At 34.9% G+C, this 16,545-nt stretch overlaps 1 long non-coding RNA gene across 1 annotated transcript in view; it reads right to left on the bottom strand.

The window, feature by feature from the left end:
• Positions 1-16,545, bottom strand: part of LOC148954980 (uncharacterized) — a 147,894-nt gene that overhangs the window by 27,162 nt on the left and 104,187 nt on the right. The window contains exon 3 of the long non-coding RNA XR_016142772.1: positions 295-387. This is a non-coding gene — a long non-coding RNA (uncharacterized LOC148954980). The remainder of the gene's footprint in view (positions 1-294; positions 388-16,545) is intronic.

Genomic DNA, 16,545 nt, shown 5'->3' with positions numbered 1-16,545 from the left:
AAATCGGAATCTAATGGGGGGGGCACCCGGCCCCCCCTGCCTCGTCTGCCTACTCCTGCAGACATGCCTGCCACTCAGTAGGCTCAGAACTGATTTTCTGTGGTAACATTTTTATGCGACAGGCTTGTGCTCTATCTCCTTCTTACAATATAAATTTTCAGTGTGATTGAGGGCAAGGAACTCTTTCCGGGTGGGGGGCTAAGTTTTGGTAAGTATTGCTTATTGGCACGAGAACGTAAATATTTTAAATGTCCATTTTTGGTCTTTTTGAGGGAAGACATGAAGTCTACTTACCCCTTTCTGTGAAGGCCCTTGAATATGCTCCTTGTCTAAGTTGAAGTGACGAGGATTTTTTCATAATGTTGCTGCTTGTACTGATCATCATTGCTGGAAAAATTGCTGGTGATAAAAGGTGTGGACTTCAACCGTACAGTTAGTTATTATGTAGAAACCACCCATGCTCCAGTAGTTGTAGTTTTTAGAAAGCTTATTTCAGCCCCCTCCCTTTTAGGGAATTTTAAATCGTTCTATGTGGCAAATAAGAAAATCATCAAGCCTAACGAAGTACCATCATAGTAACTGGTAAAATATATGTTGGTATACAAATGGAGAGGATGATTTATATCAAATTGTTAAGCTTCCACTCGCTATTACGAAGACATAAAAGAGAATTGAGACGAAATGAATGAAATGAAAGAAAAAACGCAGAAAGAATTGTTAAGCTTTGCCTTTAGGTGAAAAAGGTAATAAAAAAAGAAGAAAAGAATATTTAACTTACTAATCCTTTTTAAAATTGACAATGAAGTGGCGTTTTTCATCACTGTTTCTGTTAGATATCTTATTTATTTCCGGATTTGGTAAAATTCTAGTTTAAATGCTTTTTGCTATCTTGGAAAGAGGTTAGGTTAGGAAAATGAAACTTTCAGTAATGAATAGAGAGCCAAAGACATACTCTGGGAAGTTATTGCCAAGCTTCTATGTTAACCCTCTTCTGATTTAGTCTTAGAAATTTGCCTACTTGACAGGGGACAGGACCTGTTGAAATTTTGACTAAACAACTGTTTACCTTAATCTTCAGTTATGAGTTTCTTTGTCTCTGGTTTTAGCTTTGAAAATGCAATTTCTGTTATTTTGAGTAGAATTTTAACCCATATCAATTGTCTTTTTCTAGATTTAGGAAATGCATTTGAATATTTCTGAAACCTCATAAATTGGGATTGAGTAAAGTTGTGAAGCTAAAAACAGTTTTCTTGTACTCCATTTAAGCAGAAAATCTGTTTCGTAAGGTTTCACTTTCATAACACAAAGATTTTTAAAGGTCATCATAGGCCACTACATCATAGAGGGAGAAGGAGTGGAGGTAGGTACTTCAAAATGCCTTCCCAGACCATACTTTAGTCTGTAGAACCCACCCTTGAAAGTTTCATTTTCCTAACCTAACCGCTTTCCAAGATAGCAAAAAGTAGCTAAACTATAATTTTACCCTGGAAATTTTTTAAAAAGAATTATTAAACAAACGAAACTCCAATTCTATTTATCACATAAGAGGCCAATAAAAGGTCGGTTAATCGTGCATTTGCTCAATATAGTATTTTGGCATTTTACAAAGTTGGTGCTATTGCTACATAAATGGGATCCTTAAAAAGGGAAATGAAAAAGACAGAAAATTACATATCCAATTATTTCAGTCAAGATTTAAAAAATACAAAGCCAGCGAACTGTATGAACATTATAGAAATTTATGCGTAAAAAAAACTCAGCGCCTTAGAAGCGACGATTAGCTAGTATCCTTGCTAGAAAAAGAAAATAAATACGTTAGCCTACTTGTTTTTACTACCTTTTCTTTCCTAAAGAAAGAAAAACGAGCAAAATTGGGGTTTTTTATAGGCCAAATGCAAGTACTGAAAAAAGTCAAAAAAGCGAATATTTCGAGAGGACAAACGCCTCTCTTCTTCAGCGCGAAACGAAATAATGTATCCAAGGAAAGTGCCGAAGAAAAAAACAAACGTGGAACGTCAATTTGAAAAGAACCAAAAAAAACAAAAACTTAAAAGATGAATAAAATTCAATAAAAGCCAAAAATTAAAACCAAATACCTAACAACCATAAAAGCGAGTTATTCGCCAATATCCGCGATTTGCTCAAAACATCTTTATGTGATGTCAGGCCAATGTGGTTTAAGAAATTATTTACCTTTTCTTTGGTGGTATGGCACAGTAAGATAAAATTTTATTTCGTACCATGACTCCAATTCTCTGTTCAAGTCTAAAAGGAAAAGAAAAAATACCAAAAAAAATAAATTTAGAGAGTTGTATACAAGAAGACAAAAAAGTTCAAGAAAAGCAAAATGATCATTCAGGGGGAAAATGTTACATCAGAGATAATTATGGTAGAAAGGGAAGGAGAAATTACTGGTTTAGGTGCTAGACGATTGACGAAATAAAATACTCGCACTGTGTTTGCGAGAGCCCTGTCAGGTTCTTGGACACTGAATTAAGAATTTTTTTTTCTTTACAAAAATTTGATAGTAATTCTTTATATTTTTTGTTGTTTTTAAACAAGTTAACATGAATTTTTTCAAAATAGTCATCGGAAAATTTAGACTTAAAAATTAAAAAGTGTTTTAATGATATTTAATCCAGTACAATTAAGATCCCACTTTTTCGGTAGAACTTAAGCAGCCTAAACTAATTAGTTTTTTAACCTTTTAAGTAATCACAATATTTTCATGCTTCTATGACAAGGCTTTGCTTATTATGTGATTTATAGTAACATCAGTAACATGTTCTCAGAAGTAAATTCTGATATTGGTCCTACCATTGTCACACAGAAATAGTTTCCTTGCTAGATTGCGAAATTATTATTTGCAGAGGAGCGTGGGGTATACTGGAAACATGGAGAGAGCACATTTTCACGTTCAACTTTTTTCTAGGAGCGCCCTTTGGCCACATATTTTCCTTGTATCTTCGTGTGTACGGGTATGAGTGCCCACTTCCTATTTATTTTTGGCATAGGTTGCAAAAAATAAAAACTGGAGTTGACTCTAGTTTAGAGGTGAACGAGTTCTTAATTATTATTCTATGAACAGGCAGTTTTGGTCTTTTCCTAGTATGTTTATATACCTTTATAAGCAATCCAATTTAAAATAGCAAAAAAATGGTCAGTAGAACTCAGTGCTGTATTTTTCTTCTTCCTTACAGTTGCCAATCTCATGGGACCCAACTGACAGAAATAGTTTTTTTTTATTTTAGTCTTCTAAGATACGCTGATGGTTGAATGTCACTTCTATTGACTGAAAACTTCTATTATTGGTCTTTCATGAGGGGCACACTTATATTGCACCAGTTGGCTGATATGCGTATTGCTTAGCACAATGTTGTGTCTTTGGAGCGTAGCTACTGCCCTTTTTTGGTCAAGAGGAATCAGATTAAAAAGAGATTCCTCCTAAACGGCAAAGGCGGAATGGTGAACTTTTTGTGCTGTTCAGTTCTTTGTTGAGGGTTACATATCGACTTCTGATTCTGAAGTTGACTATGCTTGCTTTTCTTTTAAGAAAAAAAGGAATGACTCTGGCCATGGGTACGGAGGGGGGCAGCTGCCCCCCCTAGAACTTCAAATTTACACTAGATATAGCTGAAAAAGCAGATGGTTGAAAAAGGGTAGATGGCCAAAAAAGCAGTTGATAAAAGGTAGATGGTTGAAAAAGCTGTAAATAAACTGCTGGAATAAAAGAATAAAAGTCAAACAAGAAGCAATAATGTCTCGGAAAGATTTAACTCTAATCCAAGAAGATTGATTAATGCTGAAGCTTTTTGATGAGTTATGATTTTTGGTCATTACTTATTGCTGGCGATGCAAGGTTTTGTGAATTACCAATATAACGTTAGCTCCCCTCCCTTCATCACAGAATCGGCTGCCCCCACCTAGACAAGAAACTACGTACATAACTCTGGGGTTAATGAAATGCATCTTTTCTTGTCAGCTTTAATTTTATGAACAACAAGACATTATTATGATTTTCATAGGTGGCAGGTTCTCTAAATTGTCGCCATCTCAGGAAATCACCAACAGCCTGAAAAATTTTCGATTCTGTTCTTTATTAAATTAAAAAAAAACAAGTTTTTTCAACTAAAAGTAAGGAGCAACACTAAAACCTAAAAAGAACAAAAATTATTACGTGCATAAAGAGGGTTGCCCCCTCCTCAACACCTCGCTCTTTACGCTAAAGTTTTTTTAGTACTTTTAAAAAAGCGTCTTATTGTTCTAATTAAACGGCCCTTGTGTTTCAGGAGTCATTATTAAATAATCGGGACAAAATCCAAACTTTAGAGAGCAAGGTGTTGATGAGGGGGCATCCCTCTTTATGCACGTAATGATTTATGTTCGTTTTAAATTTTAATGTTGCTCCTTACTTTCAGTTGAAAAAACTTGTTTTTAAATTTAATTTCTGATCATTTTTAAATAATGCCAGGAAATCTGGACCCACCTCCACGGAGAAGCCCCCTCCCCACGGAAGTATCCTCTAGACAATTCAATCCAAGGTGAAAATTTACCTTGGACAATTACTCTTAACCACTCCACGTGTAAAATTGAAACGGAAAAGAGAAAGCACGATATATAAAAAGAATTCTGTATAAGAATTCTGGCAAATTCCCCCACTGTATAATTTCCCCTGACAAGTTTACTCCATGTAAGCTTCCCTCCCCATGGAAAATTCACCCTATGGAAAAAGCCCCAGCAGAAAATTTGTCCCCCTCCCCACCCGAAAATTTATGCATACATCCCAATAACAAATATTATGCGCAAACACTGGGCAAATTTTACAATTTAAAGACCTTTCCCCTAGGATTCTGGGGGAGGGGGTTATTTTATATCAAAAGGCTTGTTTTTTGTGCATTTTACCTATGATAAATAAAATAGCTATCTCAGAAGTGCGATCGGACGATTTTGGGGAAAAAGGGGCGGGGGAGGGGGCCTAGTTGCCCTTCAATTTAATTGGTCATTTAAAAAGGGCAGTAGAACCTTTAATTTCCGTTCGAATGAGCCCTCTCGTGATGTTCTAGGACCACTGGGTCGATACGATCACCCCTGGGGAAAACAAACAAATGAACACGCATCCGTGATCTTTCTTATCGCAAAACATACAAAATTCCACATTTTTGCAGAGGAGCTTAAAACCAATACAGTAGGGTTCTCTGATACGCTCAATCTGATGGTGTGATTTTCATTGAGATCACTTGACTTTTAGGGGCTATTTTCCCCTTTTTTCGAAAATCAGGAGAATTTTCTCAGACTCGTAGCCTTTGATGGGTAAGACTAAACCCTACCCAAGCAGCTGAGCGTACCCTACGATGGTTTGGACGCCTACTTCGAATGCCCCTGCACTTACCCGTAAAGATGATCTTTGACTTTGATCCTACGGAAACTGGTCGGAAGTGACCCCGCGGCCGACCGAAGAAACGATGGTCCGACAGCCTCTCCGAGTTTCTGGCGATGGCAAACATCAGACCGAGCGAAGCACAAACGCTCGCACTGGACCGAAGCGGATGGAGGAGGCAGACATCACTCTCTACGCCGAGCACCGCCCGGCAGGAGACCTAAGTCAGGTAAGCCAAGTAAGACTTTTTGACTTACTACCTATTATACCTCCACCTTCTGTTCCAAAAATGGCTGGAAGAGGATTAAACTTCAGTTTTCCCTCCCACACTTTTGACTCTGTTCTTACTTTGTTTTTCACGCTGTTGATGAATCTGAAAAACAGCAAATGAAGTGATATTTTTGGAATCCAATAATTTTATTCCGGATTCTCACGCAGGCCAAAGAAAGGGAATGGGACTATTTACCACGGTGTTCATTACTATGGCCTCTAATATCCACTATGGGGATCACTTAAGTGTCGCCACCAACACTTAAGCAAATAAACCATTTTTTAATTAACCTATATTTGACAAATAATTTAGTGACTACCCCGGGCATAAAGAGATACTCTTCCAGCCAAAAGAAAAATAAAAAAATTTCCATTTTCATAATGCTAAAAACGAACAGATTTCACTATCAATAAATCAATTAGACTCAAAACAAAACAGAAATTAGAAATAAAAAATACTGCTTAAAATGAAAACAAAATAATTTTTTTTCTAATTGCCTGATACTGTTTCAATCTCATTTTTTTTTTTTTAACCAGCATCCCTAAATACACAATATTTTAATTCTTCTTGTTGTTTTTGTAGAATTTTTCTGCAAAAATATCAGACGAAGTATCAAAACCTTAATTTTTAAGTTTGAAAATGTTTTTTTTTAGCCCCAAAAGGGGCATTAATCCTCTTTTAATGTCACAGTTTTAAAATGAACATTACGTTTTGGAAAAAAAAAATATTGCCTTAATTTATGCTAGCCTGCTTGTTTTGAAACAACAGTTCTAGCAGTTTGAATATGATTTTAAGATATACTTGGATTTTGTTTCAAACATAAGAAATATTTTTATAGACTCTTTGGAATCTTATAAAATCGGATTTAGCTTACCTATGAAGCTTAAAATTATGTCTTTGGGCTTCCCTTGTGCTTTATATCTATTTCTCAAAGTTTTACTTTTATAACGTAAAGTTTGTCTTAGCTTATAAAATGCAAGACTATTTTTAGGGGGGAAAGGGGAAAACACAGAGAAAAATGCTGCAAAAGACCTTCCTGGGACACAATTTAGACTCTAAATCCATCCATGAAAGTTTCGCTCATATAGCTTAACTATTAACTCTTTCCAATTAGCAAAAAGCCAGTCTTTTATAATTTTACCAAAGTTTAGTCTTTGAAACATATCACGTAAGAAGGGGTGGAGGCTGGAGCTTGAAAACTCCTATTTATGGCGCAGTCTGGATGTTAGATGAATTCCCTTCCAAGGTGAGTGTCTGGCGTGATAGTTTTGCAATCCTATGTCCTTCAGAATAAGGGTTCAAGTCCTGGTGTCGCCAATAATTTGATTTAAAATGGGAGAGAAGGGTCGGATTCTGTAAGGTTAGCCATGAATTATATATTCTCATTGTCGCTTGTCTTCTAACCTGGAGAATGGTTTCACTTCTTGATAAAACTTGTGTGAAGGTAGCTCATGCTAAAAAGAAGAAAGATATTCCAAGGAAACCATGGATGACGAAAGGCTTGTGAATTCTTTAAAAAAAAAATCATTAAGTGCATAGATAGATAGATAGATAGATAGATATTTATTGCAACAAAAGCCTTATCGGGCCATGGCAAAATAACAAAACAAAAATAAATACAAAAAAAAACACACAATAAATTACTCACAATTCATCAAAAAAGTTTCTCTATGTGCCATACCCAATCTTGCAAATTTACACAACCTTCTAAAATCATCAAAATTTCTACTTTTTAAAATTTTTTGAAACCAATCCACCCCTCCAAAATCTGTTGAAAACACATCCCTCCTCAAATTTCTTAACTCCTGGCATCTACCCATAAAATGGATAAGATCTTTCTCCTCTCCACACATAGGACACTGGTAATATGACAACTGGTATATGATAAGTGTTTTGAGTGATTGTGATATTGACCATGAAATCTACAGGAAATACAATATTGCTCTGAATAAGTTATTACGAAAAGCGAAACATGGATATTTTAAAAATGAATTTCAAGAAAACCATGGAAACCCATATAAGATGTGGGAGACTAGATCAGCTATTGGTGAAAAGAAAGTGGTATTACCAGAAATGAGTGGAAATTGCGGTGCTAGTCATATTTCCGATGAAATGGCTCAGCACTTTTCTCAAATTGGGAAAAAAAATGGCAGTTGAAAACCGGCCAGAAGATGGCTCTTTTGAGCAGCACTTGCCTGAACCTAGTGATACTAGTCTTTTTCTTCGGAAAACTAGTCAGCAGGAGATGATAGAAATTGTAAGTGAAATCCGAAATAGAGCGGCTGGAGCGGATGCGCTGTCTCTGAAAGTAGTGAAGTATGTTTTACCTGTGATATTGCCGTGTTAATGAATGGTGATTCATTATTGTGGTGATTAATGTTAATGTGGTGATTTAATGAATGGTTGTCTTGAAGAAGGTGAATTTCCCGATCATTTAACGAGACAGGTTGCCATTGCATAAATTTGGTGACCGAGAAGATTTTAGCAATTATAGACCTATTTCGCTACTCCTTATTCTGTCTCGAATTTTTGAAAAAATATTATATAAGCGAATGGCTGAGTTCTTAGAGAGGAAGAATGTCTTTTATGCATACCAATTTGGTTTCAGAAAAGGATACTCTACGGAGCATGCGGTTCAGTATTTGACATCTATGATTAATGGTGCTTTGGATGGGAAGTTGAAAGTGGTGACTATATTCCTAGACATTTCGAAGGCGTTCCAACCAGTGGACCATGTGATTCTTCTGAAAAAGTTGGACAACTGTGGTATTAGAGGAAATGCTCTTAAAATTATTTCATCATATTTGAGTCACCAATCTATGTATGTGCAACTGAATGATATGAAATCAAGTGATTACCATGTTACTTGCGGTGTTCCCCAGGGGCCCCTCTCGGTCCTCTTTTCTTTTCAATATATATTAATGACATCCATCAAGAAATCTGTGATTTGACAATAAATGTCGGAAATGGAGGCGAAACGTATAAACCTAGGAAATCTCTTGTCCTGTTTGCTGATGATACGAATTTTTCAGTTGCGGAGCGCACCGAAGCTGTCCTGTTTGCTGATGATACGAATTTTTCAGTTGCGGAGCGCACCGAAGCTGTCCTGTTTGCTGATGATACGAATTTTTCAGTTGCGGAGCGCACCCAAGCTCAGCTTTTAGGGCCACTGAGTAATGATATGGAAAAAGTTGAGAAATGGCTAAGGCTAAACAAGCTGAAAGTAAATTACAGCAAATCGGGGTTCGTTGTCTGGGGCAGATCACCTTCATATTACCCCTGGTTGCAAGAGCTTACAGCAGGAGTTTCGACAATAAGACGTCAGAAGTCAGTGTAATACCTAGGCGTAATAATTGATGAGACACTAAGTTTTTCAGGGCATGTACAGTGTATATCGTCGAAAGTAGCAAGGAATATAGGTATGATAAGGAAGCTAAAGCATCAGTTTATGCAGAAAGTTTTGCGTCTTTTATATTTCTCATTAGTCCATCCTTATTTACTATACTGTTGTTCTGTTTGGTCTGGAACATTTTATGTTCACCGGCTATTTATGGAATCGATAGACTTTCCTCAGTTAGAAATATTTATCCGTGAATCCGTATTTTACCGTTTTCAGGGTTGTGCTTATTTTATAAGCTTCAACTAATGTATATTGCTCCAATGTGTCTTCGTCATACGTTTGAGACGGTTGCTGATGTCCAGGGGTATTCGACGAGACAGGTTGGTATGTATAGAAGGCCGATTAGAGTGTTTGCGAGGTCTGCTTTCTCTGCTCGTCATATTCTTGCGGTGCTGAGGTCTCCGACACCATCTTCTATTAGGGATATTATTGAAAGGTCTGGCTTCCGTGAGCAGTTGAGGCAACATTGCCTGCAGGTTTATGAATTCTAATATTTTTTTTCAAGCAGTTCTGTATTTTTAATATGTTTTATATGCTTTCTTTTGTTTTGTTGTGAAATGGGAACCCGAATGCAATGATGTAAATGGATGTTAGGTTTTTTTGGAGTTGCAATACAAGCCCAGGTTACTAGGCTTCATGCTTTTTTGTTTATTTTTTTGTGAATAAATTATGTCTCGATTTAAAAAAAAAAAAAAAAACCGTAGCCACTTCTTCATGTCATGGCGCTAACATAGGTTTGATACAACCACCAGAGTAAAGATAAAACTTAAAATGAGTTAAAGTTATTGCTTCGTAGTTACTGCTTCATAGTTTCATAGTATATTATTCGACTGTGATAATTAAAAGGGCGACATACGCCATTTTTGCAGCTTTTCAGGAGAGACAAAAAACGGAAAAAAGTTTATCGGCTGTGGATTTGTTTTTCTAAAATTAGAAAAAAATTTGTCGCAAATATTTGCTTTTAATGAATTTTCTGTAACTCGTGTCCTATATATCGTCTTTTTTAGGCCAGAAAATCCCAGGATGTCAATTCTCCCTCAAAAATATAGCGCCGTTTTCGTGAAAAAAATATTGGTTCAAATGAAGTGAATCGTGATATTTCTCTAAGTTTGTAGTGTTCGGAAAAACTAGCGCTTCTTTAAAAGCGCTTGACTTTATGACCAATAAGACGGAATATAACACGATCAGGTGCAAAAACGCTTAAGCACCCTGCAAAAAATAAAAGACTAACTTATAAGGCTCTCAATAGTCTTTTACCGGCCATGATATGGGTATACTTTAGTATACAATTTTAATTCTCTCAAACCCTTAAGTAAGATCATTTTTCAGTAAAGCGTTAGTTTTTAAGAACTCTACAACCTTAGTGAAATGTTACGAGTTGGTTGATTTTTTTTTTAGCGGGAGATAATTTTATTAAAAACAACAAAGACAGAAAACAACAGAAAAAAACATAACAGGTACTACAGATTTTAATTCACAACTCTGTCCCTAGAGACCTCGATGAGGCCTGTTTTAGGGTTAATTCTCATTATAATTTTAATTTAAATTTTAAATATGTGTTTAAACCAGAAAAAAAAACAGTAATATAGATTTATGTTGCGTAAGCCGTAAGGTAATAATTTTTGTTCGTTTAAAATTTTCCCCTCACTTCACTTCCATCAGAACAAAACAAAAAGGGTAACTGCCTCTAACAGAAAAAAAGAGGTTCTACTCCCTCTAACAAAAAGGGTAATCAAAATTCAATCTAGTGCTCATTTCTAGGAATCAAGATATACATTTTTGAGACAATCATTTCTCTGACAATTAAACGAAAATCCAACAAGAGCTCAGTAATATCCAGATTTAGGGTACCTTGGTCTTCACTATATACCTCCCCCCATCGCTCCACTCCAAAGAAAAGTTTGGTCTTTTAGATTTTTTTCGATTTTAGGTATTTATACACTAGATACTAAATCATTTAAAAACTAAAACCTATTAAATCTGATTGATCAAAGAGAAAGTTCCTTTCTTGACAGAGAAACAAAAGCACAGTTTCAGGGCCCTTTTAAAAGATTAAAAAAAAAACTTATCCCGGCATAATTTCCCTCAAGACAAAATTTCAACAAATTTTGCACTTTTGAAATCGGTATAAATAATAATTTTGTTGTTAAATATATTTTTGTCAACACTTCAGTTTTTAGAGCTTTTCCTCCTAATGAAACAAATTCCCCCTCACTTTACAATTCTTTACCACGGACTGTTTGGTCGGATTGGTCCAATGTCCTTTTAAATGGAAGGGAGGATAATAATACCCCTTCAATTCAAGGTCATTACTTGATAAACATATCTTCGAGAACGATAATCACCCCTTAGAAGTCCATCGCTCCAAATGTTCATTAAGAGGGGGATAGGATCTGAAATATAAAACTGCAGTTTATTCTTTTCCACGATTTTAACAGCTGGTAAATTCGAAAAGATATTTTATATACATGTCTCCTATCAATAACATGAGGTCCAGGGAGGAATGCCCTATGAAACAAGAAAACGCTATATATATATATATATATATATATATATATATATATATATATATATATATATATATATATATATATATATATATATATATATATATATATATATATATATATATATATATATATATATATATATATATATATATATATATATATATATATATATATATATATATATATATATATATATATATATATGTATTTATTTACATATACATCGGAAGATAAAGCGTGTCCCCGTTAAGATTTGGTTAAAACAAAACTCTTTCAGCATTTACCCCCCCCCCCCAACACCTCTCCTGCCCATCTTTTGCGTTAGGAAGCATAATACTGTTAATAGGAGAGAAAAATGTTTTCTGCAATATGAGTGGACCTATCACCCAACAGCACCCGTATAACAGGTTCTATCCAAAACTGTTTGAAAAAGAACAGGAAATCAAACAGTTCGTGGTAACGAACTGTAAGGAGCGACCCGGCTCAATGGTAACCGAAACTCTAGAAAACGGGTTTTTGATACCAATAGATACATCAAAATTAGATTTTAATGCTGATTTCAAATATGCAATTTTAATCACGTTTAGCGCTACCCATCAAAAGTTACGCGCCTGAGAAAATTTGGCTGATTTCCAAAAAAAGGGGGAAACACCCCCTAAAAGTTATAGAACCTTAATAAAAATCACACCATCATATTCACCGTATCAGAGAACAATACTGTAGAGGTTTTAAGCTCCTATCTACAAAAATGTGGAATTTTCCATTTTTTGCCAAAGGAAAGATCACGGATGTGTGTTTATTTGTTGTTTTTTTTGTCTTTTTTTTCCCCCAGGGTTGATCATATCCACGCAGTGGTCCTAGAATATCTTGGTAGGACTCATTCGAACGTACATTAAAAGTTCCAGTGCCATTTTTAAGTGCCCAAAAAAAATGGAGGGCAACTAGGCCCCCTCCCACGCTTATTTTTTTCCCAAAGTCACCCGATCAAAATTTTGAGATAGCCATTTTGTTCAGCATGGTCGAAAATATGATGAATATGTCTTTTAGGATGACTTAAGCCGCCGAAGTTCCCAGAGGGAGGGCTAAAAGTTATGAACTTTACCCAATGTTAACATATAGTATTGGTTATTGGGAAGTATACATAAGTTTTCAGGAGGTTTTTTTCTGGTAGTGGGAGGGAAGGGTGGGTCGGTGGTTATGTTGGAGGATCTGTTCATGAAGGAAGTTTTCATGGGGGAAGGGAAATTGCCATGAAGGGGGCGCCGGACTTGCCAGTAGTATTTATTGGTTATTGGGACGTATACAACCATTTTCAGGAAGGATTTTTTCTGGAGGGGGGGGGGGCTAGAGGAGGGGGTGAATCTGGAGAAAATTTCCGTGGAGGATTTTTCTTTGGGGTAAGGGACAGTTCTACGACGGGGGCGCCGGATTTACACGCATTATTTAAGAAACGATCAGAAATTAAATAAAAAAAAACAAGTTTTTTCAACTGAAATGTAAGAAGGAATATTAGAACTTAAAACGAACAGAAATTATAACGTATGTGAGGGGGTTCTCCCCCAAGTCAATACCTCGCTCTTTACACAACAGTTTTTTTTAGTGCTTTCAAAAGAGCTATCTATTCTAATTAAACGGCCTTTGTGATTAAGGGGTTTGTGAATTAAATTTTTTTTAACTTTTAACGTAAAGAGCATGGTATTGACTAAGGGGAGAACCCCTTCACATAAGTAATAACATATACGTAATAAAAAAAAACAATAAAAAACAAGCGATACGGGTCAATAGTAATCGAAACTTTTAAAAACGAAATTTTGATGTCAATAAATGTATCAAAAGAATGTGTTTATAATGCTGATCCTAAATATATAAATTTTATTAAGTTTAGTATTACTCATCAAAGGCTACGAGCCTGAGAAAATTTACTCGATTTTTTAAAGAGGGGGGAAACATCCCCTACATGTGAAAGAATTTTAATGAAAATCACACCGTCAGATTCAGCGTATCAGAAAACCCAATTTCATAGGTTTCAAGCTCATATCTGCAAAAATCTGCAACTTTGTATTTTTTGCCAGAAGAAAAATATACGAATATAGAAGTTAGTTACGTAAGTTAATTTGTAAAGACATCCATTTAGCAAAAGAAAAGTAAAATTTTTATACAAATAAAAGCTGCATTAACTAAAAAACGATCAGAAATTAAACAAAAAAAACAAGTTTTTTAAACTGAAAGTAAGCACCGACATTAAAACTTAAAACGAACAGAAATTATTCCGTATATGAAAGGGGCTGTCCCCTCCTTAACGCCTCGCTCTTTACGCTAAAGTTTGACTCTGTCTCACAACTATATTTTTTAAAACAATCAAAAACTTTAGCGTAAAGAGCGAAGCGTTGAGGAGGGGACAGCCCTTTCATATACGGAATAATTTCTGTTCGTTTTAAGTTTTAATGTCGCTCCTTACTTTCAGTTTAAAAAACTTGTTTTTTTATTTAATTTTACAGCAAGAGACATTACAGCCTCTCACCTTGAACAACACCAAAAATGATTTATGTATGAGTAGCACTAGCTTCTTGTTTATATTAAATAAAAAAACAAGTTTTTTAAACTGAAAGTAAGGAGCGACATTAAAACTTAAAACGAACAGAAATTATTCCGTATATGAAAGGGGCTTTCCCCTTCTCAACGCCTCGCTCTTTACGCTAAAGTTTCACTCTGTCTCACAACTTTATTTTTTAAAACAATAATAGCGTAAAGAGCGAGGCGTTGAGGAGGGGAAAGCCCCTTTCATATACGGAATAATTTCTGTTCGTTTTAAGTTTTAATGTCGCTCCTTACTTTCAGTTTAAAAAAATTGTTTTTTTTATTTAATTTATGATCGTTTTTTAGTTAACACAGTTTTTATTTGCATAAAAATTTTACTTTTCTTTTGCTAAATGGATGTCTTTACAAATTAACTTACGTAACTAACTTCTATATTCGTATATTTCTAGAGTTTCGGTTACCATTGAGCCGGGTCGCTCCTTACTTACAGTTCGTTACCACGAACTGTTTGAAAAGGTTTCAGAAATGGTAATTTGAATGGTCTACTTTTCATTTCGGTCTAACGCCATTTTATGGGGATTTTAGCCTTAAAAAAATTAATTTTAAATTACATTTTACTATTAATTGTAATCAAAATTTTAGTTAACAATCCTGAATCTGTTCCTTTGGTTTGATAATCCACTGTTTAACTTGTGTGGTAGTAAGAAATAAATTACTATATAACTGCTTAACTGTTTAACTTGTGTGGTAGTAAGAAATAAATTACTATATAACTAGCTTGAAACTGCAAAGTAATAGAAATCAGACTATTTTTGCTTTTATATATTTAAATAGTTTTTGTCAAAACTTTGCAATTCTGCAAAATAAGCATTTTCATTATCCAGGTTGTGATGAGTCTTGAAGAGTTGAGGTCGTTTTTATTGAAAAGTCAGCGTTACACAAACATCAAAATTTTTATAAAAATGTCTACATTATGATTGATGGATAAATCTTAAAACCTAAAAACATTCATTTATAAAACTCGTACTGAAAATGTAAATTTTTATTCTTTATTTCTTTTGTATTCATTATTAAATTAGAAACTATAGGACTCAAAAGCGGAAAAAAAATGAACAGAAAAAAGGAAGTGTCTAACTGAGGCTCTAAAATTGTTTTATTTTGTGTATGATACGTATTTTCTAGTAGAATTGTAATGAAACTAAAAAGACAGTTATTTCTATTAAATCTAACGTTTGTTTTATAAGTCAAAGAAACTATTTTCAATAAAATATTAATACCCCCCTTAGAGGTAAGCCTTAGAAATAGAAAAAGAAATAAAATCGGAACTAGAAAACACCTTCCTGACGCATAATTTAGGGTCTGAGTTCATTCCTGAAACTTTCATTCTTCTAATGGAACTACTTTCCAATATAGAGGAATGCCTCTCAGCTAGAACTTTACCTCATCTATAGAATTGCCCATCTCTGCGTATTATACTAGTTAATGAATAGAAATGTGTTCTCATAATCTTACCTACTTAGACGTTAGGATTTCAATTTAGAATATAAATATTATAATATATTCTATACGCCAGCAGCAAGCTTAAAATGAACCCTGTGTCGTAAATCTCGTAACCGTTCACTCTCAGTGTTCACTTATTTTTTGGGTTATGCCCTGGGGCAAAACCCTAGGGCATATACATTAATTTCAACCTTCATTCTCTGCTTGTCTCTGCCTTAGAACTAATTCTGTGTTTAACTGACGGCTCAATGATAATTGGGATATTTTGGCATTAAAATGCATTCTTTAAGGTATTTCCTTTTCTCACTAACTAGCCGAAATATATTTAACTTCTAAATAAATGCCATTGTCATAGGTAAATTCTGTGTTGTTTTACAATTTTCAAAAATTTACTTATAAGGGCTTTAAAACCTCTGCAGTGGGGTTCTTCGATTGTTTGTATTTAGGAAGGGAGGAAGATGCCTCAAAGGGTGCATTTTAATTCCAAAACATCCGAACTCTAATTGAGCCTCCAGATAAATACAGAATTAATTCTAAGAGAGAAACAAGGGGAGGATAAAGATAGAAATTGATGCATATTCCACAGGGCCGTTTCCAGGACTTTTGTTCGGGGGGTATTTTTTCTAGAGACGACTGAAAAAAACTTTAAAAAACACATCAAGAATTGAAAATAATATTTATTCAATCTTGATTTCTGGGAATATTCCTGGTCTATGCTGTTATTATGAAAGTAAAGAGTAACATTAAACACCAAAATGAGCAGAAGTTATTCCGTAGAGGAGGAGTAATGCTCCATCTCCATTCCTACCTCCACCTCATGGTCGCAAAAACTTCGAAGGGTCCTCATTACGTCAGATTTTAAGGGTTCTAGCCCTTTTTTATAAGTTGAAAGTGATTGGAGACCAATCATCCATGGGGGTGTATTTTCAGCGGGGGGTATTATCTGGGG

This window comes from Artemia sp. Qi Xiang Cuo, chromosome 2 (genome assembly GCF_049724085.1).
Source record: "Artemia sp. Qi Xiang Cuo chromosome 2, ASM4972408v1, whole genome shotgun sequence".
NCBI lineage: Eukaryota > Metazoa > Arthropoda > Branchiopoda > Anostraca > Artemiidae > Artemia > Artemia sp. Qi Xiang Cuo.
Note: the sequence above shows the minus strand (reverse complement) of the source record. Positions and strands in the feature narration are given on the sequence as shown.